General features: G+C 40.6%; 1 protein-coding gene and 1 long non-coding RNA gene across 3 annotated transcripts in view; one reads left to right on the top strand and one right to left on the bottom strand.

Annotated features, from left to right (window-relative positions):
• LOC126425040 (transmembrane protein 50B) overlaps positions 1–18,452 on the top strand; it is a 515,390-nt gene that overhangs the window by 413,859 nt on the left and 83,079 nt on the right. The window lies entirely within an intron of this gene.
• The window catches only part of LOC126425043 (uncharacterized), a 38,505-nt gene that overhangs the window by 18,343 nt on the left and 1,710 nt on the right, over positions 1–18,452 (bottom strand). The window lies entirely within an intron of this gene.

Genomic DNA, 18,452 nt, shown 5'->3' with positions numbered 1-18,452 from the left:
ATATACATGTGGGAGTGATAAGTCTACAGTCGACAGGACACAAACATTCTCCTTGCGAGTGAGGTTCTTTGGAGGAGACAATCAGTATTCATTTCCCACATTAACGTATGTATGTATTGCATTTGTGCGGTACAATAGAAGTGATTATTCCCAGTATAAAATCCACACAAGGGTTTCCCTTTATATAGTGAAATTACCCCGTAACTAAGTAGTGTGACAGTAGACAAGTTTCTTTAGCTATTTTCCGCACTGTCTCTTATTGACAGGTCATCTGCACACAACCTCTTCCGCGACATCGACGGCGTCATCCAGAATATCAAAAAAAAGCTCGACACGATGCAGCAAATCCCTCAGTTCACAGTGCCACGGATTCCTACATCCAATACCGACTTCGTCCACGACATTATGTTTCCAACTGCGCCGTGTGTACCGGCAGTTCCTGGATATTGCCTCGCACAACCAGCCCGCAGGACACGCTAATATCAGACCAAATGTGCTCCAATTTTCATCACCCGCATCGATGCTGCTACCACGAGTTTCAAACTTTCCGTTCGCCGGCTCTTGTGGCCCACCCGCGTTGCGATTACAAATTCGGCCCCCACTTTTCGTTCCCGAACATCCAGAAATTTGGTTCGCTATTATGGAAAACAAATAGTCGATTTTGAACAGTTCACGCTAGTGATATGCAACCTGGATCAACGTGCTTCATCAGTGGTATCAGATATAATTATGCAACCACCACCACCACAACAAGCCTACGCCACCCTCAAGTCGGCGTTAATTTCGCATTTCACAAAACCTGTGGACTGGCAGATAACACAGCTCCTGTACGACGAGAAACGTGGTGACAGGTCGCCTTCAGACTTTTACCGGCATTTAAATGCTATGGTGGACCCTTCTGTGTTCTCAGACAGATTACTTGTGCACATCTGGCAACAGCAGTTACCTCCGCAGGTGTCCTTAACTGCTTTCGAGGGCCGGCCATTAAGCGAGTTGCTGCAAGTGGCCGATAGAGCGCACTCCCTGCATGACACACACACACACACACACACACACACACACACACACACACACACACACACACACACACAGAGAGAGAGAGAGAGAGAGAGAGAGAGAGAGAGAGAGAGCCAGAAAACAAACAACTGAGCCTAAACTCACAGATGCATGGGAGGAGAAAACCCCCGTTTCAGCATGAGCCTACATTATGCTGATCGACTTCTCCCACAGCTGTAAGGTACGCAGCTTCACAAAGACTTTTCGTTCCTTACTGCTCTACAGGATGGATGTTTTTGGTCGACACCGGCTCAGATGTCAGCACTCTGCCTGTAAATTTCTTCCCTTCAGACAAACGTGCCGAAGAGACCACTTTGAAAGCAGTCAACAATTCAATCATCCACAAATATGGACAGGAAACATTGGCAGTGGACATTGGGCTACCAGAAAAATGCAATTGGACCTTTGTTATGGCAGATATCGACCAACCTATACTAGGTGCTGATTTCCTGGCAAAACATGCACTGTCTGCAGATTTATGCAAGTCACAATCCGTCCATTCTGCCAATGCATGGATTATCCCGGGAATACAAGGACGTCCGACCTCTCATGCAGAACCGAGAGTAGATGACCACTGCGCACCCACCTGGGAGGACACCACAGCAATGAAGGAATCTGACCTGCAGATGGCTCCAATGACATCAAAACAGTTGACGGCACAACAACAGGCTCCTACTCTTTCAACCACAAGCCACAACACGGAACAAGAAAGAACAGGGCGAAGCATGAGACGGTGCACCACTACAACTTCAGGCCCACCAGTCTCCTCACATGTTCGCAGGCTTGCACCTGATCACTTTTGGGAAACCGAGACCATTTGCAACGAGAAGCTACAAGAAGGAACTATACAGCCATTCAACAGTCCGTAGTCCTCTCCTCTGCACCTCATCCGTAAAAAGAATGGGTCATGGCGCCCGTGCGGTGATTATCGAGCTTTGAATGCCCCAACTGTTCTGGACGGATACCCTGTGCCACATATACAGTATTTCACACATTCACTGCCCGGGGCGCCCATATTCAGTGTTTTAGACTGCCATAAGACTTATAATCAGGTCCCAATGGCAGAGCAGGACAAAGACTGCAGTGACAACTCCATTCGGGATGTTTGACTTTTTGGTGATGACATTCGGGCTGAAAAATGCTGCCCAAACATGGCAACAGTTTCTGGGCAGCGTGCTAAGAAGGCTACCATATCGTTTCGCCTATTTAGACGATATTCTGGTGTTTTCGGGGAATGTTTCTGACCATCAGAAACGCGTAAATGAGGTGCAAAGCATAAACGAGGTGCAAAGCAGGCATAGTGCTCATGGAATAACACTTAACAAGGACAGGTGTGTGTGTGGGTAACCCATGGTGACCTTCCTGGGTTATAAAGTGTCAGCTCAGGGCATTTGGAGTTATTGTGTACCCTACCACAGCCTCAAAACTACCACGATCTCTGACGATTCCTAGGAATGATTAATTTCTATCGTCACCACCTCCCTGGAACGGCGGCAATCCAGATGCCACTGAACAATGCCTTGGCCGGACACTCCCATGGACACCCGAGATGGATTCTGCTTTCAAGGCACTGCAAAACAGCCTTCACAATGCTGTGGGGCTTACACACCATGCGCCAGGAGCTCAGCTAGCCATAGTAGTGGACGCAAGCCAAGTTGCAATTGGTGCAGCACTGCATCAGAGAGTGAAGGGTCATTGGCAGCCACTATGTTTCTTTCTCACAAAACCTACACACGAGTCAAACTCATTGGAGTGCATACGACAGGGAACTCCTCGCAATGTATGAAAGTGTCAGGCACTTCCGCCCTTTCGTTGAGGGCAGGCAATTCACCATATACACCGACCATAAACCTCTCGTGGCAGCTTTCTACAAAATCAGCGATTCATGTTCCCCCCGCCAGGCCCGCCATATGGAGTTTACATGCCAGTTTTCGTTCAACAGATGTGCCTCACATCCATGGTGCCGACAACATTGTGGCAGACTATTTCTCGCACATTAACGGGGTAAGTCCAATGTTGGATTATTCTGAATTGGCAAGGGCACAGGCTTCAGACCACGCAAGATGGCGTCGAGTGAACATTTTTCGTGTAGTGATGTCTCAGTTTTTTTAAAAAGTGATAGTGAGGTTTGCAAAATTTGTGTGAAGAAGGTCAAAACAGGTATCCTGCGTGCCGACTGCAAGCACTGGTACCACGATAAATGCGTCAAAGTCAATTTGAAATATATAAAAGACAAACATGACTGGACATGCCGACAGCGCTTCTTAAGTGCCGCGGAAAACGAAATAAAGAACACGCTAAAGACACAAGAAAAAATAATAAGCACGTTAACAGATGATTTAGTGTCAATCAATACAAAATATCAAGAACTTCTGAGGAAATATCAAGAGTTGGAAACTAAATATAAAGCAGTGCATCGGACTTATCGCCTAACTCAAGGCAACGCCGTTGTTAATAGTCATTCCGCACAGAAAATGTGGCGTGTGCCGAAAAAAAAAACAAGCAAGAACTACATGTAAATACAGCCTCAGTGATACCATTATCAAACAAATTCTCAGCATTAGTAGCAGATTGAGGTAACGCAACGGACATAAACTAACCAGAAGGTAATCGCAAAACTCCCACTAAAGAACCAAAAAAGAACTTTCCAACCTTAAGATGCACCAAAGAGCTGCTTCTGTATGCTGACAGTCATGAAAAAGATCTATCCAAACATTTTCGCGAAAGTAAGCCTTCAAAGCATTTAGTTTTCACGCAAATCAAGCCGGGTGCAATGTTAAATGCAGTGGTGGAGAGTAGGGGAAGGTGGGGGAATTACACGCATGTGGGTAATCCCACACAGGCTGATTTATGCAGTTTGAATGGCGCAAGCTGTTCCCAGTTGGTGCTACACCCTGCCGGCAGGAGTAACAACTACTATGCAGCTTATGCCAGCCATTTTCCAGTGGCATTGTTGGAGCAGTGAAGTATTGTTTATTTTCGGCGTGGCTCATGTAATTTTGGTCAGCTGTATTTTGCAAGGTAAGTGCTACTATAAGTTGCTGTAATGTAATTCTTGCATATCAACTACTAACCCTAGATTAAACATTTAATTTAATCATAGATTTGTCCCACAATTTGAATTATGTGCCGAGTTATGCTTAGGTTAGTCATCGAACTTACGGTGGGGTAATGCCACGCAGCTGTTGAAGTGCGTGGTATTCCCCCTTGCAGGTTATATTTTCAATACTAACGAGGATTTTTTTAAAATTTAAGATGGGTAGATATTATAAAGGAAAAACTCAGAAAGCAAAACGGATGCAAGAGGAACTTTGTAAAGCTCTTGATGCCATCAAATCTGGAAGAAACATAAGGGAAGTATCAAGAGCTTTCGGGATTCATGAAGCTACCTGTGAACGAGAATGAAGGTTAAAAATACCGAGGGTCCAAAATTTGGAAGAAACCCAACATTTTCGACAGAACAGGAAATTGAGATTTGGGATCATGTTATTACAATGGCCAAGCTGTTTTATGGCATTACATGCATCCAGCTGCAAAAGATTGCATTTGAGTATGCACAGGCTAACAACATTGCAAACAATTTTGATAAGTCATCTAGGTTAGCTGGAAAGGATTGGCTAGATCTATTTTTAAAAAGAAACCCAAGTATTAGCATGAGAAAACCTGAAGCAACTAGCATTAACAGAATACAGGCATTTAATGAAGAAAAGGTTAATACATATTTTAAAAATTTAAAACGTGTCTTTGAAAAATATAAATTTAAAGAGGGGCGAGCGTTCAACGTCGATAAAACGGCCATAAATACTGTACAAAAGCCTGACAGAATTTTGGCTCCTAAAGGTGGGGCCACGTCTTGGGAAAGGGGGAAAAACGTGACTGTGATATGTTGTCTCCGTGCTGCTGGTACCAACATCCCCCCTATGTTTATCTTCCCCAGGAAGAGGAGCTCAAATCTCTTAAGTAATGATGGACCAGTTGGAGCAATGTATGGCTGCTCCGTCAATTGCTGGTCCAATGAGTCATTTTTCGAATGGATCTAACATTTTCAGAACAATGTAAAATCAACTATTGATGATCCTGTGCTGCTGATTTTAAATAATCACAGCAGCCACATTTCACTTGACATTTTTGAATTTTGTAAAAAAAATTCTATTGTCATGGTAATCATACCTCCACACACTTTTCACAAGCTTCAACCACTAGATGTTACATTCTTTCCCTCTTTAAAATCAGCTGTAAATCGTGAATGTGACATGTATATGAAGTCACAGGTGTATCAAAAAATATGAGTTAGCAGAACTTTTTCATAATTCATATATTAAGGTCGCTACCATGGACAAAGTGCAGTCAGGGTTTAAGGCATAAGGGATTTACCCTTTCAATCCAAACAAATTTCAGCGTGATGACTTACAACAATGCGAGATCTTCAGAGATGTTGTCCTTGAAGATGAAGAGGTTCCGAATGCAACATATGGAAATGAAGTGGTTGCATCTACAAATGAGCTACATATCTCCAAAAGGAGTCAAGAACAGATTCCTGGATCTTTAGCAGAAGATGTTCCACTTCTAGTAGGCCTAGAAGAGGTCACAACAACATCAACTAAAAGTGCATGTGCCAAGCACGTTAGTGTATTTGACATATCTCCCGTGCCAAAACTAAAGTTCTTCCTAAGACGAAACAAGCCAAGGGAAAGCCTAAGGGAAAGTCAGTGATTCTTACAGCAACTCCAAAGAAAAATAAACTGCTAACGGGGTTATCAATAAAAAAACGAAAAGGAGCCATGGAAAAGATAGGTGAAGGAAACAAGAAAAGAAATCTTAAGGATAAAGCAGATAAGTGGAGAAATCTGCAAGAAGAAATAGACATTATATAAGAAGAAACACCACCAAGAAAATAAAAGTAGCATCGAGGATGACCTAAATCTGGACTTGCAGAACATTTGTGATGCCGATGAAATGGATGATATTGATCCAATGGCGATTTCAGATGTCTTTTTAGTTTGTGGACAGTTTGGGAAAGATGGAGAACTATGGTACCGATCTATTTCTTGTAGCAGATGGAGTCATGAAGAATGTAGTGGCTGGAACACTCCAAAAGGTTACAAGTGCGATCTTTGCTGTATGAGAAAATGAAGTCTTTTCACATCAATAAAAATTTAAAAAACAAAAATTACGAGAGATGTTTGTAGAATTACATTATTTCATTCTTAAATATACTGTTTACTATTTGTAGTAACTAATAGGCAAATAAAAATAGCAATTATTGTACATTTTTATGGTTTATTTGTTTTACATGTTATTACCCAGTACTTTGCGTGTCATTACCCTCAGGGGTGGGGAATACCACGCATTAGCACTTTTTTTTATTTTAATGTTCAGAATTAAGGTACTGTTTATAACTATTTACAGACGACTGGAATATGTGGAGAAATGTCCATTGTACGGTATGTACTTATTTTCGTAGGTTTTAATGACGTAACGAATGGTTCACATCGATTTTTCCTTAGGTGCGTGTATTTCCCCCACTCTCCCCTATTACAACAGAAACAAGTCACTTGAACAAAGATGCTCACGTTGTGATTATTGGCAGCGGCAATGTTGTTGTTGTGGTCTTCAGTCCTGAGACTGGTTTGATGCAGCTCTCCATGCTACTCTATCCTGTGCAAGCTTTTTCATCTCCCAGTACCTACTGCAACCTACATCCTTCTGAATCTGCTTAGTGTATTCATCTCTTGGTCTCCCTCTACGATTTTTACCCTCCACCTGCCCTCCAATACTAAATTGGTGATCCCTTGATGCCTCAGAACATGTCCTACCAACCGATCCCTTCTTCTGGTCAAGTTGTGCCACAAACTTCTCTTCTCCCCAATCCTATTCAATACTTCCTCATTAGTTATGTGATCTACCCATCTAATCTTCAGCATTCTTCTGTAGCACCACATTTCGAAAACTTCTATTCTCTTCTTGTCCAAACTACTTATCATCCATGTTTCACTTCCATACATGGCTACACTCCATACAAATACTTTCAAAAATGACTTCCTGACACTGAAATCTATACTCAATGTTAACAAATTTCTTTCTTCAGAAACGCTTTCCTTGCCATTGCCAGTCTACATTTTATATCCTCTCTACTTCGACCATCATCAGTTATTTGGCTCCCCAAATAGCAAAACTCCTTTACTACTTTAAGTGTCTCATTTCCTAATCTAATTCCCTCAGCATCACCCGCCTTAATTAGACTACATTCCATTATCCTTGTTTTGCTTTTGTTGATGTTCATCTTATATCCTCCTTTCAAGACACTGTCCATTCCATTCAACTGCTCTTCCAAGTCCTTTGCTGTCTCTGACAGAATTACAATGTCATCGGCGAACCTCAAAGTTTTTATTTCTTCTCCATGAATTTTAATACCTACTCCGAATTTTTCTTTTGTTTCCTTTACTGCTTGCTCAATATACAGATTGAACAACATCGGGGAGAGGCTACAACCCTGTCTTACTCCCTTCCCAACCACTGCTTCCCTTTCATGTCCCTCGACTCTTATAACTGCCATCTGGTTTCTGTACAAATTGTAAATAGCCTTTCGCTCCCTGTATTGCCTCCCAGCGGCAATGACGTATACAAAAACGAAAGCAAGACAGTCCTGCGAAGCTTCCGTAACATATTACCAAAACTATATCAAACGAACATTGTCATCACAAACGTGCCAGTGCGACATCATTTACCACTGTGGTCATGTGCAAAACAAGGAGATTTGACATTACAATTCCGAGCTAAAGAAACTGTGTGATAAATTTAGCCATGTACATTTGATAGACTTTAAGGGCTCCGGAAAGGCTCAAAATCATGAAAAGTTCAATTTTTACTTTTCTGCGTTTTCTGAATCTGCAGACCTTTTAATTACCTTTTAATAGATATTACCTTTTAATAGATATATAATTTATTCAATTCCGAAGACTACAACTATTTTTAAATTTTTTTTTGAAATGTGTTCTACATGGGCGTGACCCACTGTGGCGCTGTTAAACTGCTGTCAAATTGTGTTATTATTAACGTCCGTGTTCATCAGGTACATTTTAGTGATGTGAGATAAAGTACGTGTTGTGGCTAACCTGTGATGGTTCAATATATATCGCTGGTGTGATTGTCGATTGTTTCATGTTTATTTACTCTGTCGTTATCTCGAAAATATTCGTAATTAATTCTGTTTCTTGAGTCTCTGTTTTGTTGAAGTATAATAATGAGTAAAAGTAAAGTTATTAGAAATCCTCTGAAGGCTTTTAAGAAAAGGAGAAATGTTGGAAAGCCAAAGATATGTGTTATTACTGTAAACAATAAAGACAATGAAAATCCCCAACATAGCTTGTGTCCCAAATAAGAAGACAGTTGGTGTAAATATAACAAAGGATTGCTAACTGGTGAAGTGTACACTCATAAGCATAGTCTGCCTCATGCAATAATGGAGGTGATAAAACCTATTTTCAGAGACTTAGCAGCACCTGAACTGTTGAAAAGGTGTATTCACGGAAAAACTCAAAACCCCAATGAAAGTGTAAATAGTGTTATATGGTCGAGAATCCCCAAGACTGTATTTGTTGGAATAGAAACACTTCACTTTGGTGTGTATGATGCTGTTGCGACTTTCAATGATGGCATCATTGTAAGGTGCAAGGTATTTAGAAATATGGGAATGAAGATAGGTTCTAACATGGTACAAGCGATGCTTGCTTTAGACAAGGAACGCCTTCGGGCTGCAGACAGGGCTGTAAAGAGTCTAGAAATACAAGCAAGAGTAAACAGGAGGAGGAACAAGAGGAAGCTGGAGGAGGAGTTTGCAGAGGATGAAGATAATCCATCCTATGGACCTGGAATGCACTAAAAAGTTAATCCAATCTTTGTCGCTCGATTCCCAAAACTTTTATTTTCTCATACTAATTACATGTTTTCTAAGGATCTTCCAAAGATATTTGTTTCAAACTTTCAGTAAATGTTACACAGTACCTTCTGCATAATTTAACACAGCCTTTTTCCAAAAAACTGTATATTTTTGAATATATAAATAAAAAAATTGCAAAAAAATGTTGTGAATTTTCATTACAATTGAAAAAAAATCATCTTTAATAACTGAACTAAAATTTTGTAAAATCCCTGTGTTAAGTTGTAGCCCATATTCCAATAAATATTCTGTAAAAAGTTCAACTTCCTACCTCAAATACTTTGTGAGGAAAGATGTAATTTATAAGCGTTATTTTAACATTGCAAGTATAGGGCGTTCCGGAGCCCCTTAAGTAAGATGAGTCGTGATTAACATACAAAACACGGATTCCACTTAAATAGGAAAGGGAAGGCCACGCTAGTTTCCCACATAACCAAACTGTGTGAGAACGTGTAGACTGGGCTACAACCATGAGCCTTTTTTAGAATACAGGACCATAATAATAGTTTTCAGGGATGTATTTCAGATATTACTGAGTCCCGTTCGTGCAAAGAAAACCCAAGCTGTGAAATGAGTGATCAGTCACTGCAACTCAGTTCTAAAAAGACCAGTGTCTGTAAAATGTTGTAAAAAGTGTAACTCAAACAATTTTGATTCATGCAAGATGGTTAATAAACAAGAAGGGATAACACCCTTCAAGTTAATGCACTTAAATGTGCAATATCTCAGACACAAACTAGACATTCTACAAATATTCATAGAGGAACACTTGCCACATGTACCAGTAATAATGGAACATGGTCTAAAATGCAGTGAAATAATTTATTATAGATTAGAAGGTTACATACTAGCAACTAGTTATTGTAGGCAAAACCATAAAGGTGGTGGTGTGGCAGTTTATGTTAATAAGTATATAGAAGCTAAAGAATTTCCTTTCTTGATCACCACACCCAGGATCAATTGTACTCTGCAGTAATGATCTTAAGTTACCAAAGCATAAAGTGAGTGGAGTATATAGGCCACCAAATGCTGATGTAATGCTGTTTATGGGTAAACTTTGTAGTGTTATTGGTCAGGCTGGTTCTAATGACCTTACTTATATTAGGTGACTAATATAGATGCAAACTCAGTGATGTACTGACCTCATACAATCTTGTAAATATAGTGAACTCTGACACTAGAGTGACGGACACATGTTCCACTAGAATACATTATGCTATTAACAACAAAGATGTTGTAGATAAGGTAAAGTACAGTAACTTAGATTTTCTTTATTCTGACCACTTCTGTCAGGTGATAAAATACAACAATTCAGTTGTGCCTAAAATAACAAAAATTGTGTTACATAAACTAATGCTGAATACCGCAAATATTAATGCTCTTAAAGACAAACTAGCGAATGAGAAATGGGATTCTGTGTACCAGGTAAAAGGGTCAGATGAGAAATGGAATGAATTCTACTCAACCCCACTGCATCATTATGAATATAGTTGTCCAGTCAGAGAAATCCAGAAGGTAGTAAAACACCGTCAAAATGGGAGTAATCCTAGACTAAAACTCCCAACAAATCTGATTATGCTGAGGCGGCAAGTACATGATCTAAACCAGCTTTATAAAGCTACTGCTATGCAGGTTTTCAAGGAAAAATACAATAGGGCTAAGCAAACTTTTAAAACTTAAATTGTCCACCTAAGAAAGCAGATTAACAGCAAAACAATAGAACAGTCTGACAACATAAGCAAAGCATCTTGGAAACTGACTGACAAATATCGAAAAAGGTCCCAACAAGATGAACATGGAACCACTCAGCATAAGACATGATGGTAACATTATACAAGACCCAGATACTATATAATATTGTTAATAACTACTACATTTCTGGTGAACAATCAACCCATATTATAGATTAACAGGTAGAGACCCAATGCCATCTCACCCAGTGTATCGAATTTGAATTTGTGGAAGTGAACGAGCAGGAGATTCGAGGGCAATATACATGCTAAAGAAAAATTTTCATCTGGATGGGATGGTGTATACAGTGCTATTACTAAAGCGTGCTTAAAAGATCTCTAAACCTCTTACTCACCTGGTTAATTGCAGCATTAGAGGAAACATGTATCCAATGGTTCTAAAATTGACTGTAGTGAAACCAGTGTATAAAAAAGGAAGTAAGGAAGACATCTCCAACTATAGACCAATATCATTAATTCCCACTTTTAGTAAGATATTCGAAAGCATTATCCTCTCTCAGCTAAGCTGCCTTTTTCACAAAACAAACTGCTTGTAGATTCGCAGCATTGCTTCAAAAAAGAGCTAATTACAACCACAGCAGTTACACAGTTCATCCATGAAGTTTACTGTCTGTTAGACCAAAAGATGCAGACTGTGGGTATATTTTTGGACCTGTCAAGAGCATTTGATACGGTAAACCATAGGGCACTTCTTAAAAAGCTAAAATCTTAAAGTATTGGGGATCAAGCCATGAATCTTCTAACCACATACCTGCTGAATTTTAAGCAAAGCACTAAATTGCCATACAAGCTAGATAACAAAATCATGAACTCCCAGTCCACCAGTGAACCTGTATTACAAGGTGTACCACAGGGCTCAATCCTTGGACCCTCTCTCTTCCTTATTTATATTAACGACATTGCACAACCCATTAACTCCCATATTGTAAGCTATGCAGATGACACGTCAATCTTATTCTATGGGAGTGAATCTAATGAGCTAGAATCTCTTGCTACTAGTGGTGTAACAGAAGTAACAACATACTTCAGTGAGCAGGGACTCAACGTGAATGTCACCAAATCTCAACTACTGACATTTAAAACAGGCAGTTCTCACAACAATATGTATAGTGTGTGTATTATCTCCGCAACAGAAAATGGTAACTGTAAATTCCTGGGTGTGTATGTTGTTGAAAATATAACAGCAGCTATCAAGGGCAGTGATGTACATGATCGCAACACTAGAAAAATAGTAACTATTTCCGTAACAGAGCAACGTTAAAAATGACTGATAGAAGTCCATATATCAGTGGTTTGATTTGGTATAACAAGCTACCAAACTCTCTAAGAACGTACACGGGAATTGTTTTTAAAATAAAATTAAAATCTTTTCCAATTAGAAAATGTTTATATTCTTTCAACAAATTTTAAGACAGTGATTGTAACATGAGGCATTAGCATATCGGTTGTAATGCGATAAATGTAAAAAAATAGACATTAAAAGCAACAGCTACAGAATATAGTGTATTTTATAAGTGTAAATATAACCGTAGTATTAAGTCTGGCGTTTGGAAAAACCATCATTACGATGGCTCCATATAAAGAAAATGTAAATAAATAGATGCGCAGCTGCAGTCCTTGTTGGTGGACTCCTCCACTGGCCCACATTTACAACTTGTAGACAACCCCTGCAGCCAATTTAAAATATGGTGCGACACCTCCATGATTAGACCACACCCATACATGACTCCCCAATTCCGACGAAAGGTATTCGACAGCATTCACAACCTGGCACACCCAGAAACCAATGCCTCAGTGAAGTTAGTGACGGACCATTTTTGTGTGGCCTTCAATCAAGAAAGATACACGGGAGTGGGCGCGCAGCTGCTATCAGTGTCAACGTAGCAAAGTGGGTCGCCATGTTCACACTCCAGTAGGACACTTCCCAACCCCAACAGCACGTTTTGGGCATTTACACATTGACTTGGTTGGACCCCTCCCCCATTTGGAAGGTTACAGGTACTTGCTTACTGCAGTGGATCGTTGCACATGGTGGGCAGAGGCTGCACCAATCAGTGACATTTCTGCAGAGACTACTGCACGGGCATTCTTGGAAACTTGGGTAGCTCATTCTGGGTGCCCATTTTTCGTTACCACCGACCAAGGATGCCAATTCAAGTCGACACTGTTCCTACAACTGTCGAAACTCTGCGGCTTCCAATGAAACCGGACAACTAGCTACCACCTGGCCAGCAACGGTTTGGTGGAAACATGGCACTGGACTTTAAAGGCTGCCCTGATGTGCCACAAGGACTCATGTACTCAAGCGTTGCCATTGGTTTTGTTGCAGTTACGGACCGCACTACATGTTCCATCAGAATTCCTTGCACCAGTTCCTCTTCCAGATGAGACAACTACCCCACCTCTTGCAACAAATGAGGAAGCAGGCAGAGATGCTACGTGCAGCCCCGATGTCTCAGCACAGCACGCACCCAGTGTTCATACTCAAGTCCCTCGATACTTGTTCCCACACGATACTCCGCACAGACCTGGTACATCATTTTTTACAGCCACCATACACTGGACCGTACCAAGTGCTAGGACGGGGCGCACACACAATGTATATCCTCCTCCAGGTAAAGTCGACCAAGGTTTCCATTGAGCGGGTAAAACTCACTTGGACAATGACAGCACCAACTGCAATCTCACAGACAACTTCAGGCACAACTCGCAACGAACCCACACCTTCTGCAGAGCCAGACAGCTGTGACACACCAGAGCTCCACATCAGGGGACCTAATGCAGCAGCGGAATCATCAAGCAGCACCCACACCCGCACTATCTGCACTTGGGCAGGCTGAGAAGTGAAGTTTAAGTACCCCACCAAACAGGGTGCTCCGCAATTCGAGGGGGGGGGGGGGGTCTCTGTGGGTGTGTCAAGTGGATAGGACACTGAAACATTCTCTTAAAGAGTGAGGTTCTTTGGAGGAAACAGTCAGTGTTCGTTTCCTGCGTTAATGTATGTATGTATTGTGTTTGTGCAGTACAACAAAAGTGATTATTCCCAGTATAAAATCCATGCAGACGTTTTCCTTTATATAGTGAAATTACCCCTACATGCGTCTGTTGTTGTTGTGGTCTTCAGTCCTGAGACTGGTTTGATGCAGCTCTCCATGCTACTCTATCCTGTGCAAGCTTCTTCATCTCCCAGTACCTACTGCAACCTACATCCTTCTGAATCTGCTTAGTGTATTCATTTCTTGGTCTCCCTCTACGATTTTTGCCCTCCATGCTGCCCTCCAATGCTAAATTTGTGATCCCTTTATGCCTCAAAACATGTCCTACCAACCGATCCCTTCTTCTAGTCAAGTTGTGCCACAAACTTCTCTTCTCCCCAATCCTATTCAATTCCTCCTCATTAGTTACGTGATCTACCCACCTTATCTTCAGCATTCTTCTGTAGCACTACATTTCGAAAGCTTCTATTCTCTTCTTGTCTAAACTATTTATCGTCCATGTTTCACTTCCATACATGGCCACACTCCATACAAATACTTTCAGAAACGACTTCCCGACACAAATCTATACTCAATGTTAACCAATTTCTCTTCTTCAGAAACGATTTCCTTGTCATTGCCAGTCTACATTTTATATCCTCTCTACTTCGACCATCATCAGTTATTTTACTCCCTAAATAGCAAAACTCCTTTACTACTTTAAGTGTCTCATTTCCTAATCTAATCCCCTCAGCATCACCCAATTTAATTTGACTACATTCCATTATCCTCGTTTTGCTTTTGTTGATGTTCATCTTATATCCTCCTTTCAAGACACTATCCATTCCGTTCAACTGCTCTTCCAAGTCCTTTGCTGTCTCTGACAGAATTACAATGTCATCGGTGAACCTCAAAGTTTTTACTTCTTCTCCATGAATTTTAATACCTACTCCGAATTTTTCTTTTGTTTCCTTTACTGCTTGCTCAATATACAGATTGAATAACATCGGGTAGAAGTTACAACCCTGTCTCACACCCTTCCCAACCACAGCTTCCCTTTCATGTCCCTCGACTCATAACTGCCATCTGGTTTCTGTACAAATTGTAAATAGCCTTTCGCTCCCTGTATTTTACCCCTGCCACCTTCAGAATTTGAAAGAGAGTATTCCAGTTAACGTTGTCAAAAGCTTTCTCTAAGTCTACAAATGCTAGAAACGTAGGTTTGCCTTTTCTTAATCTTACTTCTAAGACCAGTCGTAAGGTTAGTATTGCCTCACGTGTTCCAACATTTCTACGGAATCCAAACTGATCTTCCCCGAGGTCCGCTTCTACCAGTTTTTTCATTCGTCTGTAAAGAATTCACGTTAGTATTTTGCAGCTGTGACTTATTAAATTCACATCTGTCAACACCTGCTTTCTTTGGGATTGGAATTATTATATCCTTCTTGAAGTCTGTGGGTATTTCGCCTGTCTCATACATCTTGCTCACTAGATTGTAGAGTTTTGTCATGACTGGCTCTCCCAAGGCCTTGTCTACTCCCGGGGCCTTGTTTCGACTCAGGTCTTTCAGTGCTCTGTCAAACTCTTCACGCAGTATCTTATCTCCCATTTCATCTTCATCTACATCCTCTTCCATTTCCATAATATTGTCCTCAAGTACATCACCCTTGTATGAACCCTCTATATACTCCTTCCACCTTTCTGCCTTCCCTTCTTTGCTTAGAACTGGGTTGCCATCTGAGCTCTTGATATTCATACAAGTGGTTCTCTTCTCTCCAAAGGTCTCTTTAATTTTCCTGTAGGCAGTATCCATCTTACCCCTAGTGAGACAAGCCCCTACATCCTTACATTTGTCCTCTAGCCATCCCTGTTTAGCCATTTTGCACTTCCTGTCGATCTCATTTTTGAGACGTTTGTATTCCTTTTTGCATGCTTCATTTACTGCATTTTTATATTTTCTCCTTTCATCAATTAAATTCAATATTTCTTCTGTTACCCACGGATTTCTATTAGCCCTCGTCTTTTTACCCACTTGATCCTCTGCTGCCTTCACTACTTCATCCCTCAGAGCTACCTATTCTTCTTCTACTGTATTTCTTTCCCCCATTCCTGTCAATTGTTCCCTTATGCTCTCCCTGAAACTCTCTACAACCTCTGGTTCTTTCAGTTTATCCAGGTCCCATCTCCTTAAATTCCCACCTTTTTGCAGTTTCTTCGATTTCAGTCTGCAGTTCATAACCAATAGATTGTGGTCAGAATCCACATCTGCCCCTGGAAATGTCTTACAATTTAAAGCCTGGTTCCTAAATCTCTGTCTTACCATTATATAATCTATCTGATACCTTTTAGTATCTCCAGGATTCTTCCAGGTATACAACCTTCTTTTATGAGTCTCGAACCAAGTGTTAGCTATGATTAAGTTATGCTTTGTGCAAAATTCTACAAGGCGGCTTCCTCTTTCATTTCTTCCCCCCAATCCATATTCACCTACTATGTTTCCTTCTCTCCCTTTTCCTACTGACGAATTCCAGTCACCCATGACTTAAATTTTCGTCTCCCTTCACTACCTGAATAATTTCTTTTATCTCGTCATACATTTCGTCAATTTCTTCACCATCTGCAGAGCTAGTTGGCATATAAACTTGTACTACTGTAGTAGGCATGGGCTTTGTGTCTATCTTGGCCACAATAATGCGTTCACTATGCTGTTTGTAGTAGCTAACCCGCACTCCTATTTTTTTATTCATTATTAAAACTACTCCTGCATTACCCCTATTTGATTTTGTATTTATAACCCTGTAATCACCTGACCAAAAGTCTTGTTCCTCCTGCCACCGAACTTCACTAATTCCCACTATATCTAACTTTAACCTATCCATTTCCCTTTTTAAATTTTCTAACCTACCTGCCCGATTAAGGGATCTGACATTTCACTCTCCGATCCGTAGAATGCCAGTTTTCTTTCTCCTGATAATGACGTCCTCTTGAGTAGTCCCCGCCCAGAGATCTGAATGGGGGACTATTTTACCTCCGGAATATTTTACCCAAGAGGACGCCATCATCATTTAATCACACAGTAAAGCTGCATGTCCTCGGGAAAAATTACGGCTGTAGTTTCCCCTTGCTTTCAGCCGTTCGCAGTACCAGCACAGCAATGCCGTTTTGGTTAATGTTACAAGGCCAGATCAGTCAATCATCCAGACTGTTGCTCCTGCAACTACTGAAAAGGCTGCTGCCCCTCTTCAGGAACCACATGTTTGTCTGGCCTCTCAACAGATACCCCTCCGTTGTGGTTGCACCTACGGTACGACCATACGTATCGCTGAGGCACGCAAGCCTCCCCACCAACGGCAAGGTCCATGGTTCATGGGGGAAGTACATACATCTATCTGAACTAAACTTGGCATCTGGCTATGCTCCACATCAGTGTCACCACTATTATGTTTCATAGTACACTAGCCAGCAGTTTACATATTTTATCTTCCTTCTGCTTCATGATCAACTACTGATTAACACCAAATCTGGTATCAGGATGAAAACCATGTATCAAACCATTAATCTCGCATTATCGTGTTTCCCAACAATCACAATAAATCATATTAGAAAATGTGTTTTGGAAAGAGGTTTTATGCTGTGCATATTTTTTGCATTTTCAGTTCTAAACCCAAGATATTTAATGTGCTGTCTTGTGTTAAATCTGCAGGAATTATGAGATTGCCTAATGGAGCAGTGATTTTTCCAGATTCATGGGTCTTGTGCTGGGATTGTGGTTACTGGTTGAATAGTTAATTATTAGATCAAGCAGTGACAAAAAAAAACCTTCACTGGCTTGTACTATCTAGCATGCTCACAGAAAAACTCACTCCCCGTCAAGAGCTCTTATATTTGTGCAACATCTACATGACACATATTTATATGAAATTAGAAACGAGCTCTCGAAATCTTTTTACATCATGTATCCCACTATGTTCTTACAACAAATTGTACCAGTGATGACATTTTCAGGAGATCTTCAAAGTCTTAGGGCTCTAGCACATTTATCGATAGGTCTTTTTCTGAGGCAAACAACAGCTACTGTAAAATCACTAGGGAATCTGTTTCATCTTTAAGAAACTCAATATTATAGAAAAACAGACTTTACAAAATATAGGCCTACCGATCATTCAACATAGTTGACGTTCACTATTTTAACAAACTGCTTGCTTTATCGAAAAAGCAGTCTTCAATACTTTGGCCTAATAGCACTAGACATGGGCAAGAAAGTAACAGGCATGTTTTTGGATCCATCTAAGGCATCTGACTGCACTTACCCCTTATTGATAGATGTAATTTGAGAAATAAAATTGAGTTGTATGTCGACGAACTGGTTAAGTCTTTATTAGAAAACCAGATGTAAAGAGTTGAAATCTCGCACTTCTGAAAGACTAGTAGTAAAGTATTTATCTTACCCAAAGCATAATAAACATAAGCATAATAATAATAATAATAATAATAATAATAATTGCGTCACCCAGAGAAGTGTATTAGGCCCAACCCACTTCTAATGTGTCAGGTATGGAGAAGAAATACCATTTGTTGATGACTGTACCACAGTAACTATAGACAAACATTCAACAATTAAACTTCCAATAAAGCTCTTAGAGACTCGCACAACTGGTCGTTGGAAAAGGCAGCAACTTGTAATGCAGAAAAGGAATGCTCGCTTGGTGTGCAACATTTCTTGCTGCGAAG

This window comes from Schistocerca serialis, chromosome 10 (assembly GCF_023864345.2).
Source record: "Schistocerca serialis cubense isolate TAMUIC-IGC-003099 chromosome 10, iqSchSeri2.2, whole genome shotgun sequence".
Classification (NCBI taxonomy): domain Eukaryota; kingdom Metazoa; phylum Arthropoda; class Insecta; order Orthoptera; family Acrididae; genus Schistocerca; species Schistocerca serialis.
This window is presented reverse-complemented; position numbering and strand designations above follow the sequence as displayed.